This window comes from Narcine bancroftii, chromosome 7 (genome assembly GCF_036971445.1).
Source record: "Narcine bancroftii isolate sNarBan1 chromosome 7, sNarBan1.hap1, whole genome shotgun sequence".
NCBI lineage: Eukaryota > Metazoa > Chordata > Chondrichthyes > Torpediniformes > Narcinidae > Narcine > Narcine bancroftii.
Window position 1 is genome coordinate 76,493,619 of NC_091475.1, and position 12,605 is coordinate 76,506,223.

The following is a 12,605-nucleotide window of genomic DNA, read 5'->3' on the forward strand; positions in this document are numbered from 1 at the left end:
AAACTCAAAAGACTGCACAACAGGCTTTATTCTAGTAAAAGTTTGAACACCAGTTCAAGCCTTTATGGCTCCCCGTGTGACTGGCTCAGGAGGGGCCAGCCCAGGTTTATATTCAGGTCGACTGATTGACAGCCGACCAGGTGGAGTCAGCCCCTTAGGAGATCAACCCCTGCAGTAAGCTAGTGGTCATATCACCACATATATTTAAATAATTTTCCCAATGACATTTGGCTGGGTCTGGCCTAATCTTTTCCTTTATTTTGTAATTTGAAATACATATTTGTAAAAAACTTTTTAATTATCATAGTGTACGTGATTATATATTCAAAGCTACTACCCTCTGCAACCTTGGATCATTTCCCAGCTTTTCTTTAAATGTTTTTAATTGACAGTATGAAAATATTGAACCATGTGATATTCCATATTTATCTTTTAGCAGTTCAAATGTCAGTAGGTTATTGCCCAGAAAACGTTTTTTTTAATTCTTGTAATTCCTTTTCTTGACCATTCGTTAAAATATATATTATTCATTGTGAAAGGAATTGATTGGTTTTGTTTTAGCAATATATTTGGTCTTTGATAGTTTATTATCTTTTGCTCTAAATGTATTCTACTCCATATTTTTAATATAGAGTAAATGTTCCAAAATATTTTCCCCTAGTTTATATAGTTCCATCCAAAGCCCTTTCTCCTACCCAATAAAAATCTGACAAAGAAAAATTTGACAAGAATCTTAATTGGGCTGCCCAATAGTAATATTTAAGGTTTGGCAACTGCAATCATCCTTGTTTATATGTTCATGTTAGCTTTTCCAAAGCTATTCTTGGTTTCTTACCTTTACATAAGAATTTTCTCATCAATTTATTCAACTTTTTAAAAAACTTAATTTATTCATTCAAAAAACAAATAATATATGACATATACAACAATTAACCATAAACATGAAAGTTATTTTTTATATATATATAAAAAAAAGAAAAGAACCCCCCTTCAGCCAACTCTCCTAAGGAGAACCATAAAGAAAGAAAAAAAATTAAAGAAAAATTAAATATACATATTAAGATCTAATCAATGTAAATTGAAATGTAAATATTCTGAATATAACAATTATCATGCAAAACATACATAATTTTTCCATTATTAAACAATATTTCATCTCATTATGCCATCTATTACTATCAATCATATTTGTATCTTTCCACGTACTAGCAATACATTTTTTCGCTACAGATAAAGCTAAATATACAAAAGCAAGCTGAAACTTATCTAATCCCAAGCCTTTCAAAGGTTGCAAACTACCCAATAAAAACACTGTTGGATCTAAAATTATTTTAATCTTATACAGATATTCTAAAAACAATTGAATTTTCTTCCAAAAAGATTGTATATGTATACATGACCAAACGGCATGAAAAAAAGTTCCAACCGTATCACCACATCTAAAACACAAGTCTCATTCATGAAAACCATACTTTTTTAATTTTTCAGGTGTTAAATATAATTGATGTAAAAAATTATAGTTAATCATTGCATAATGTGCATTTATCAATCTAGTTACACTATCATAACAAATATCTAACCAATCATCTTCGGAAAAATTAAAACCAGTATCCGCTTCCCATTTACTTTTAGATCTATCCCAACCCTTTTTATCCATACCATCCTGAAATATTTGATACATAGATGAAATATAACCCTTCTCTGGTACCTTCATAAGAAAAGTCTCAAATTTAGTCATATGTCTACCAAACATACATCTTACCAAAGATCGAATTTGATAATATAGAAACAAAGAATTCTTATCAATTCTAAAACCTTCCCTCATCTGATTAAAAGATAAAAATTTACCCTCTTGAAAACAATCTCCCAATTTTTTCACACCTTTAAATCTCCAATGCAATAAACTTCGATTATGTATTGAAAAAGGAATAAATTGATTATTATACAATGGAGTCAAAGCCGATAATTTACCCCTAGAGCCTGTCATTTTATTTTTCTTTATCCTTCTTCTTCTTCTTTGGCTTGGCTTTACGGACGAAGATTTATGGAAGGGTATGTCAACGTCTGCAGCAGGCTCGTTGGTGACTGACAAGTCCGATGCGGGACAGGCAGGCACGGTTGCAGCAGTTGCAAGGGAAAATTGGTTGGTTGGGGTTGGGTGTTGGGTTTTTCCTCCATTGTCTTTCGTCAGTGAGGTGGGCTCTGCGGTCTTCTTCAAAGGAGGTTGCTGCCCGCCGAACTGTGAGGCACCAAGATGCACAGTTGGAGGCGATATCAGCCCACTGGTGGTGGTCAATGTGGCAGGCACCAAGAGATTTCTTTAAGCAGTCCTTGTACCTCTTCTTTGGTGCACCTCTGTCTCGGTGGCCAGTGGAGAGCTCGCCATATAACATGATCTTGGGAAGGCACTGGTCCTCCATTCTGGAGACGTGACCCACCCAGCGCAGTTGGGTCTTCAGCAGCATGGATTTGATGTTTGCGGACTCTGCCAGCTCGAGTACTACGATGTTGGTAATGAAGTCATTCCAATGAATGTTGAGGATGGAGCGGAGATAGCACTGGTGGAAGCGTTCTAGGAGCCGTAGGTGATGCCGGTAGAGGACCCATGATTCGGAGCCGAACAGGAGCGTGGGTATGACAACGGCTCTGTACACACTGATCTTTGTGTGTTTCTTCAGGTGGTTATTTTTCCAGACTCTTTTGTGTAGTCTTCCAAAGGCGCTATTTGCCTTGGCGAGTCTGTTGTCTATCTCGTTGTCGATCCTTGCATCAAATGAAATGGTGCAGCTGAGGTAGGTAAACTGGTTGACCATTTTGAGTTCAGTGTGCCCGATGGAGATGTGGGGGGGGGCTGGTAGTCATGGTGGGGAGCTGGCTGATGGAGGACCTCAGTTTTCTTCAGGCTGACTTCCAGGCCAAACATTTTGGCAGTTTCCGCAAAACAGGACGTCATGCGCTGGAGAGCTGGCTCTGAATGGGCAACTAAAGCGGCATCGTCTGCAAAGAGTAGTTCACGGACAAGTTGCTCTTGTGTCTTGGTGTGAGCTTGCAGGCGCCTCAGATTGAATCAAATTCACACCAAGACACAAGAGCAACTTGTCCATGAACTACTCTTTTCTTTATCCATAACTTCATTAAATGTTTTAGTATAGGCACATTATATTGTTGTAACAAATTTATACTCCATCTAAACAAAAATTGATGTATTTCAAATTCAGAAATATTTGCCATCTCGATTTTGGCCCAACTAGGATGCCGTACAAAATCCATCAATGAACTAATAAATTTAAGTTGGGCTGCTTCATAATAATTTTGAAAATGTGGTAAATGTAATCCCCCTAACTCATATTTCCAAGTTTATTTATTCAAAGCTACTCTCGGAAATTTACCTCTCCATAAAAACTCCCCAACCATTTTATTCAAATCTTGAAAAAAAATATATTATCAAGTAAATACGGAATAGATTGAAACAAATATTGTATATGCGGAAAGATATTCATCTTCATTGTATTTATTGTATTTATCCAACCCATTAACTTAATAGTTAAATCTTTCCATTTGATCCAATCAGTTTTAATTTTTTTCATTAACGGAACATAATTTAATTTATATAAAGATTGATAATTAACATTCAAAATTATACCCAAATATTTAATTCGATCAGTCCATTTCAAATTAATAATATTCTTATAAACTGAATAATCTCCTTCACTTACCGGTAATATTTCACTTTTTTCCCAATTAACGTTATATCCAGAAAGACATCCATATTGTATTAAACACTCCTTCAAGTGCAAAAGTGACTGAGCTGGGTTTGTTAAATACACCAATACATCATCAGCAAATAAATTAATTTTATACTCCTCGTCTAAAACTTTCATACCTTGTATCTGTGTATATTGTCTTATCAATTGTGCTAAAGGTTCAATCACTAACGCAAAAAAAGCTGGTGATAAAGGACAACCTTGACGAGTTGATCAAGATAGCTTAAAGGGTTCCGAAATCAAACCATTCGTCAATACTCTAGCTACCGATTTACTATATAGAGCCCTAATCCAACCAATAAAAAAAGGACTAAACTTGAATTTCTCCAAAACTTTAAACAAAAATTTCCATTCAACTCTATCAAAAGCCTTTTCTGCATCTAAAGATATCACTATCGGGTGATCTGAAGATTGTCAAAATCTATTTATCAAACTAATCACGTGCAAAATGTTATCTGAAGCATATCTATTTTTTATAAAACCTGTTTGATCCATATGAATCAACGAAGGTAAAAATTTAGCCAATCTATTCGCTAATATTTTTGCTATTATTTTATAATCTACATTTAATAACAAAATTGGTCTATATGAAGATACCTTCAAAGGATCTCTAACTTTTTTTGGAATTACTGTAAGTAAAGCACTAGAACAAGACTCAGGTAATTCATAATGTTCTCCAACTTGACATAATACATCCCCAAACACTGTAGATAAATCATCATTAAAAAATTTATAAAATTCAACCAAAAATCCATCATCACCAGGCGATTTTAATTTCCAAATCAGTAAATGGTTCTTCTAACTCCTGTACATCTGCATCCTCTAATATCGGTAAATTCAACAGTGATAAAAAAAAGATCAATCAATCCAGTTTCTTGTTTTTCTTCAGATGTATGTAACTTTTTATAAAATGAACAAAATTCATCATTAATCTCACGAGGTTTATAAGTAATAAGGGAATTCCATCTAACAGCATTAATAGTCCTCGAAACCTGTTCTTTCTTTAATTGCCACGCCAGTACCTTATGTGCTTTCTCTCCCCATTCATAATACCTTTGCTTAGTCCTATTAATCACACATTCAAATTGATAAGATTGCAAAGTATTATATTCCAATTTCAACCTAGATAATTCTATTTTCTGATCTTCTGTAGCATCTTTCTGAAATTCCTTTTCTAACTCATCAATCTTTTTCTCTAATTCAAAACTCTGATTTAATCGATTCTTCTTTATTTTAGAAGTATAACTAATTATTTGTCCTCTCAAATAGGCTTTCATAGCATCCCATAATACAAACTTACTTTGAACAGAATTTGAATTTTCTTTAAAAAAAAATTAATTTGTTTTTTTTTCAAAAAAATCAATAAATTCCATATTTTTAACAACATTGTATTAAACCTCAAACAATAGGCCACTTGGATTTTCTCAGAAGTTGCATATATAAAATATAACAAAGAATGATCTGAAATCACCCTACTTTTATATTCTGCTTGTTGTATTTTCCCGTGTAAATGTGCCGATACTAAAAATAAGTCAATCCTTGAAAACGATTCATGTCCAGATGAATAAAAAGAGAATTTTTTTCTCTGCCGTTTAAGACATCTCCAAATATCTACTAAATTAAGATCTTTCATCAACGCTTGAACCTGAACTGCCATCTTGGATTTCTTAACTTTCTTCGGAGATTTATCTAATAAAGGTTCCAAAACACAATTAAAATCACCACCAACTAAAATATTATCATTAGCCTGACCCAAACATAAAAATTCATCTGAAATAAATATTTCATCATCTGCATTTGGGGCATAAATATTAAGTAAAGTCCAAGATTCACGGAAAATCTTACAATTCAATTTAAGAATACATCCTGCCTTTTCCTCCATGGATTGTAATTCAAAAGATAATTTTTTATGTATCAAAATTGCTACACATTTAGCCCTAGAATTAAATGAGGAAGAATATACATGCCCAACCCAGTCCCTCTTTAATTTCATACTTTCCTTCACATTCAAATGTGTTTCCTGTAAAAAAGCAATATCAATTTTCATTTTCTTAATATACGCCAAGACTCGCTTACACTTAATCAGACTGTTTAATCCTCGCACATTAAAAGTAGCAAACTGAACTTTGACATATCTACTATTGTTACTAAATACCAATAATATCTTTATATGAAAACTCAAATCAATGTAAAGAGGCCCTCCAATAGAAAAAAAATCACATATTAAAAATTAACTAAAATGAAAATAAAAAAAAGAAAATCCCCCCCCCAAAAAAACCAAAAGGTAGTAATCCCCTAAGCAAAAATTGGGTGTGGGTCACCCACCAGTGGCTGATGACTAGTAAAGAACTTAGTGCACATCTCTCCCTCTCCAGCCAAACAGTCAATAACATCAAAATATCATAATAACAAAAGAAAAAATAGAATAAGAAAATTCTTCTTTTCATCCAAGAGATTCTAATCTCGAAGATCCCATTTCAGAAGAAATTGGACTCTTTCCATTCCCGTTTTTCCCATTTCTGCCATTTCTTCCGTTTCCAGAGCAACCAGATTTTTCTTTAGGAGATAATGGTGGATTACATCTTTGTCCTCTTATATCTGGCAATGAATCAGCAAAAATCATTGCTTCATGATCATTTTCAAAAAACTAAAATTGATAGTCTCCATAAAACACCTTCAACACTGCAGGGTAGCAAAAAGTAGACTTATAACCTTTACACCACAAATCTTCTTTAACTGGATTAAATCGACGTCGACGTTGAATAACCTCTTGACTCAAATCAGGGTAAAAGAAGACTCTGCTATTCTGAATCAATAACGGAGTTTGTCGTTGTCTCGCATTCTGCATGGCGAGTCGAAGTATTGCTCCTCTCTCCAAATAATTCAAGCATCGAATTATTACCAGTCTTGGTGGTTGACCAGCTGAGAGAGTTCTTCTTAGAGCTCTATGGGCTCTTTCCAGTACCAATTTCCCAGAAAAAAAAAATCTTGCACTAATACTTGCGGGATCCAGTCTTTAAAGAAACGAAGAGGATCTTGTCCTTCTATACCTTCTGGCAAACCAACAATTTTCATATTATTCCTTCTGCTTTGATTCTCCAAGTAGTCTATTTTCCTCTCTAGCTCCTTCTCATGTTCTCCCAATTCTATGACTGATTTTTCAAACTTCAGCACTTTTTCTGTGTTAGAAGCCAATTGTTGTTTACAGATCAAAAAAGCAGTCTGAAATTTTTTTAATTCTTCATAAGATGCACCCACATGTGTCTTAACCATATTTAATTCTGAACTTATACCAGCATTCATTTGAGCCATTTCATTCATTTGAGATGTCAAAGGTTTTATAATAGCTTGAACAATGTCATTTAGTTCAGGTCAGAAAAGCTCAGCCCTGCTCTCTCTGATGTAGTGACAGAACAAGGTAACTGCAGCTCCTGCTGCAACTCAACAGAAGGCATTTTAAAAGTCTTACTGCGGGTCTGGACTCCCAGTGACGGCACTCCGACTTCCTCAGGGAGTCACCGCTGGTCTCCCCCCACATTTTGTTTTTTCATGAAATCACAAAGAAAAGCAATTTCTTCAGATTGAAGTGCTTCCTAATGCATTTCCAACAATGGAGTCGTCTTCCTGTGTGCTCCCTCTGTTGAAATCGAAAGGCTTTCCAAATCGGGGTCCACTTCTTGGGAACAGGCACCTTCTTCCAGAGAACGAGTAATATCAGTGCCATCCTTCACTTGGTGAGTAATAGTCATTTTTTTTTCAACTCCTACAGGCAGTCTTTGGGGTTGAGACACTGAAGAAATTAAGCCTGAGGCTGTATCAAGTCGTCTAGGCCCCAAATCTTCAGCACTTCGAAAATGTAACTTCTTCTGCACTTGAGGTTCAATCTTTTTACCATTAGTGGCCATAATAATTCCTTGATAATTTAAACTAAAATTTAAAATGTTTAAACTTGAAAACAAAGAGTATACGCTTATCTTTGTGAGGTTTTTCAGTTGGTTGTTTTTCCAGACTCTTTTGTGTAGTCTTCCAAAGGCGGTATTTGCCTTGGCGAATCTGTTGTCTATCTCATTGTCGATCCTTGCATCTGATGAAATGGTGCAGCCGAGATAGGTAAACTGGTTGACCGTTTTGAGTTTTGTGTGCCCGATGGAGATGTGGGGGGGCTGGTAGTCATGGTGGGGTGCTGGCTGATGGAGGACCTCAGTTTTCTTCAGGCTGACTTCCAGGCCAAACATTTTGGCAGTTTCCGCAAAGCAGGACGTCAAGCGCTGAAGAGCTGGCTCTGAATGGGCAACTAAAGCGGCATCGCCTTTACCTGCCATTTAAATAGATATTCTTTTTTTACATTGCTTATAATCTGTTGTATTCATTGGCATCACTTCACTTTTATTAGTGTTGACTTTGTACACTGAAATCGCTCCATTCTTTCAATTTGGTATGTAACCTCCTTATTGATTCTTCAGGATGTGATAAGTATACAATAATATCACCCACAAATAAACTAATTTTAAATTATTCCTCTTTAATCCTTATTCCCTTTATCATTGTGTCTTTTCTTATCAATTCTGCCAATGGTTCTATTGCCAAAGCAAAAAGGGAAGGTGATAGTGGACATCCCTGTCTCGTTGACGTCAATTTGAAATAATCTGAAATATATCCATTAGTTAACACTCTTGCCTTGGGGTTATTATATAGGGCTTTAATCCAATTAATACATTTTTCTGGTAATTTAAATTTCTGTAGTTCTTTGAAGAGGAAGCCCCATTCCATCTTATCAAAGGCCTTCTCTACATCTAGAGTTACTGCCACTGTTGGCTCTTTATTTGCCTTTGCTGTTTGTATACATTAATAAAGTTATATACATTATCTGCTGCCCTTCTATTCTTAACAAATCCCATCTGATCTGATTTTACTAACTGGTAAACAATTTGCTAATCTATTTGCTAGTAATTTTTCAATTAATTTATGGTCAGTATTTAATAAGGAAATTGGTCTGTATGAAAATGGTGACAATGGGTCTTTCCCTGTTTTCAGAATTACTGAGATTATTTCCATTTTACAAGATTCAGGTAGATTATGAGTTTCTTCCACCTGTTTTATTTCATCTAGAAAGGGTGGAATTAGAAAGTTATTAGAAGTTTTGTAAAATTCAGTGGGGAATCCATCTTCACCAGGTGCTTTCTTATTTGGCAAAGTCAGGGGATTTGCTAATTTACATTGTTTTCCCAAATCTAACTGAGGTAATTCGATATTCAACAAAAATGTATCTATTTCCGTATTTTTATCTCGGACTTTGGATTGAAATAATTGCTTATAAAATCTCCTGAAATTATCATTAATCTCTTATGCTTTATATGAAATTTGATTATTTTCCTTCTTGTTGCTTGCTCAGTTTTCAACTGCCAAGCCAAAATTTTGTGAGTTTTCTCTCCTAATTCATAATATCTTTGTTTTGTTTTCATTATGTTTCTTCCACTTGATATGTTTGTAATGTATCATATTTCAATTTTTTTCTCTGTCATTTGTCTTTTTTTTATATCTTCTCCTTTCATTAAATATTTCTCTAGACATATCTTTTTTCCAATTGTTCTATTTCTTGGCAATATTCTTTTAAAATTTTGGTTGTATAACTTATTATTTACCCTCTAATAAAGTCTTTCACAAAATCACAAGATAAAGGAACAGAAGCAGGCCACTAGCCCCATCGAGTCTGTTCCGTGACTCTACACTAAGCTAAGCTATGCTCACACCTAATTTCAATTTCCACCCTTTCCCCCATATTCTTGATGCCCTTACTAATGAGATACTTATCCATTTCCTTTTAAAATACTCCCGGTAATCTGGCCTCCACTCCTTTATGCTGCAGTGAGTTCCACAGATCCATGACCCTTTAATTGGATAACTTCTAATTTTAAGACAATGACTCCTTGCCCTTGATTCACCCATCAAGGGAAACATCTTATCTGCATCCACTCTGTCAAAAGCTTTCAATATTCAAAATGTCTCTATGAGATTCCCCCTCATTCTCCTATACTCCAATGAATACAATGCAAGAGCTGCCAAATGCTCCTCATACATTAGCCCTTGCATTTCAGGAATCAACCAAGTACATCTACTCTGCACCCTCTTCAACGATAGCACATCCTTTCTAACATAGGAGGTCCAAATTGTACACAGTACTCTAAATGGGGTCTCACCAGTGCTCCATAAAGTCTCATTAACATCTCTCAACTCTTTCATCACATCCCATAATATAAATTTATCTGATACAGAGTTAGCATTCATATAAAATATATTTTAATTTGTTGTTCTGTACATTCCTGAAAATCTTGTCTTTTTAGCAGCATGGATTAAGTCTCCATCTATATCCTTTAGTTGGAGTATCCTCCAGAGCAATTGTTAGCTGTAAGGGAGAGTGACCTGATAACAATCTTGCTTTATATTCAACATTTGAACTCTCCCTTGTACTTGGGTAGACAATAAAAACATATTAATCCTGGAGTAAGTCTTGTCTGTTAGAATAATATGAATAATCTCTGTCTTTTGAATGTTGTCTCCTCCATATGTCTATTATTTTCTTATCCTGCATTGAACAATATAAATTTAGTTGCTTTATTTTTTTGAGGTATTTTTCCCAGTTTTATCTAATAGCGGATCAAAGCTGAAATTAAAATCTCCACCCAGTAAGATATGCCCTTTTTATTCGATAATTGTAAAAAAAATCTTGCATAAATTCCTGATTGTCTTCGTTAGGCACATATACATTGAATAAGTTCCAGGATTCAGAGTAAATCTGGCATACTGTCATAACATACCTCCCAGCCAGGTCTGTAACTAGTTTCTCTATTTTAATAGGCACATTTTTATTAATTAAAATACCTACACCACTAGCCTAAGAGTTGAAAGATGACACTAACACATGACCTACCCAGTCTCTCTTCAATTTAGGATGTTCTTCTTCTGTTAAATGTGTTTCCTGTACAAATGCTACATCTATTTTTTCCTTTTTAAGTGAAGTCAATAATCTTTTTCTCTTAACTTGGTTATATATTCCATTAATATTAATGGTCATAAATTTCAAAGTATTCATTCTGTTAGCCCATGTTTTTTGACATACCACCTTCTCAGATCCTTCAATTCTCTTCCTCTCCAACCACACTCTTGAAATTTAATATATTTTACTATACATGATGACACAAGCACCTTGAAAAAAATTAAAAAACATAAGAAGATTAAGAAATTGTAGAAATGAAAATGTGGAGAACCCCCCCCCCCCATTGAGTTGGCCTTGCTGGCCTGCAGGACAACCACAACATCTTTAACTTTGTGGGCTGCAGTATAAACCCCGATTGTCAACTGACTTTGCAGCAGACCGTGCCTCCCCAGCCCCAGCCCTCCCTCAGAGAATTTACAGCATATTTTTCTAAAGACTTAAACAAAGCTTTCATATAATCCACTATTAATCAAACTATTAACCTCCAAACATATTATCTTTAATTCTCTCTTAGTTCTGTCAATTACTCCTTTCCTTGCTGCATATTTGGTAGCTGTTCAATGAAGCACTGAGCCTTTCCTGGATCCTCAGTCTATTTTGTCCACCTGGGATAAATATTTTTAACCCTGCCGGGTGTCACAAGACAAAATTGTAACCTTTTCTCCATAATGTGTCTTTTATTGGGTTAAACTCCTTGCGCTTCGTTAAAAGTTCAAAACTTATGTCCAGGTAGAAAAATATTTTGTTCCCATTATGTCCCAATGGACCCTTAATTTCTTTTGTTCTCCTGGCTGCCTGCTCCAATATTTTTTCCCTTGTTGGATATCTTAACAACTTAACCAGAATGGAGCGTGGCTTTTATTGAGAGTGCAGTTTCGGTGCCAAAGCCCTATGAATTTCCATCTCTTCCTGAAGTTCTTCAGTCTCTAGAATTTGCAGGATCTATTGTTTTAGAAATCCTTTTATATCTGTACCTTCTACACCTTCTTTCAGGCCCACTATTTTAACATTATTACATCTACTAAAGTTGTCAAGAATATCAATTTTCTGGGCCAATAAATCCTGTGACTTATTCCTTGCTTCCGCTTTTTCCTTTAAAGCACTCTTTTCCATTTCCTCACCTTTCACTCTCTTTTCTACTATTACATTTTATTATTACATTATTATTATTACATTTTCCATTTGTTGAATTTTTATATCTGCTTCTAATACACATTCTCTATTGGCTTTAAAGTTTCCATCAGTACTCTCATCTGGTTATCAAAGTACTTTATGTCTACCATTTGTTTTTGGCTTTTACCTTTAATTTTTTTCTGAATCCTTCTTGCCTCTTCCAAATCTTCTGTTTCTTGCTCCATATCTTCACTGATGTGAAGTCTGCTTCCAGGGCTGTTTCTCCTGCGTTGCTCCCTATTGCTGTTGGCATCTGTTCTCATCAGTGTCTTGCCTGGAATGCACGTTGGCATTCCTCATTCCATCTCTGTCAGCCACCTCTGGAGCCTGCACTGCGGCTCCTCGCCCCAATGCTGCTCAACTGCAGGCCTTGCAGCTCAGGAGAGCTCCCATTTCCAGAGTGCAGGTCAGGCCTTTTTTTTGTTTTCTCCTGATTTCTTCAGCTCTTCTTTGCTATTCGATGCGACTTTCTTTCTTGGGAGCCATCTTCTTTATTTTCCTTTGATGTTTAACTGTTGAGTCCTATACTTTTTAAACTTAAAGGTTTTTTTTTCAGTTTTTTAACTACTCTCTGGAGAAGGCTGGTTTCACTAGACCAGCTGTGACTTTATCACGTGACCACCCCTCCTCCTGTGGCCTCCTCTACATCAGAAAGACTGAATGCAGACTGGGGG

General features: G+C 35.3%; 1 protein-coding gene across 4 annotated transcripts in view; it reads left to right on the plus strand.

Annotated features, from left to right (window-relative positions):
- LOC138739022 (gap junction alpha-8 protein-like) overlaps positions 1 to 12,605 on the plus strand; it is a 122,754-nt gene that overhangs the window by 20,895 nt on the left and 89,254 nt on the right. The gene's annotated exons all lie outside the window — the stretch shown is intronic.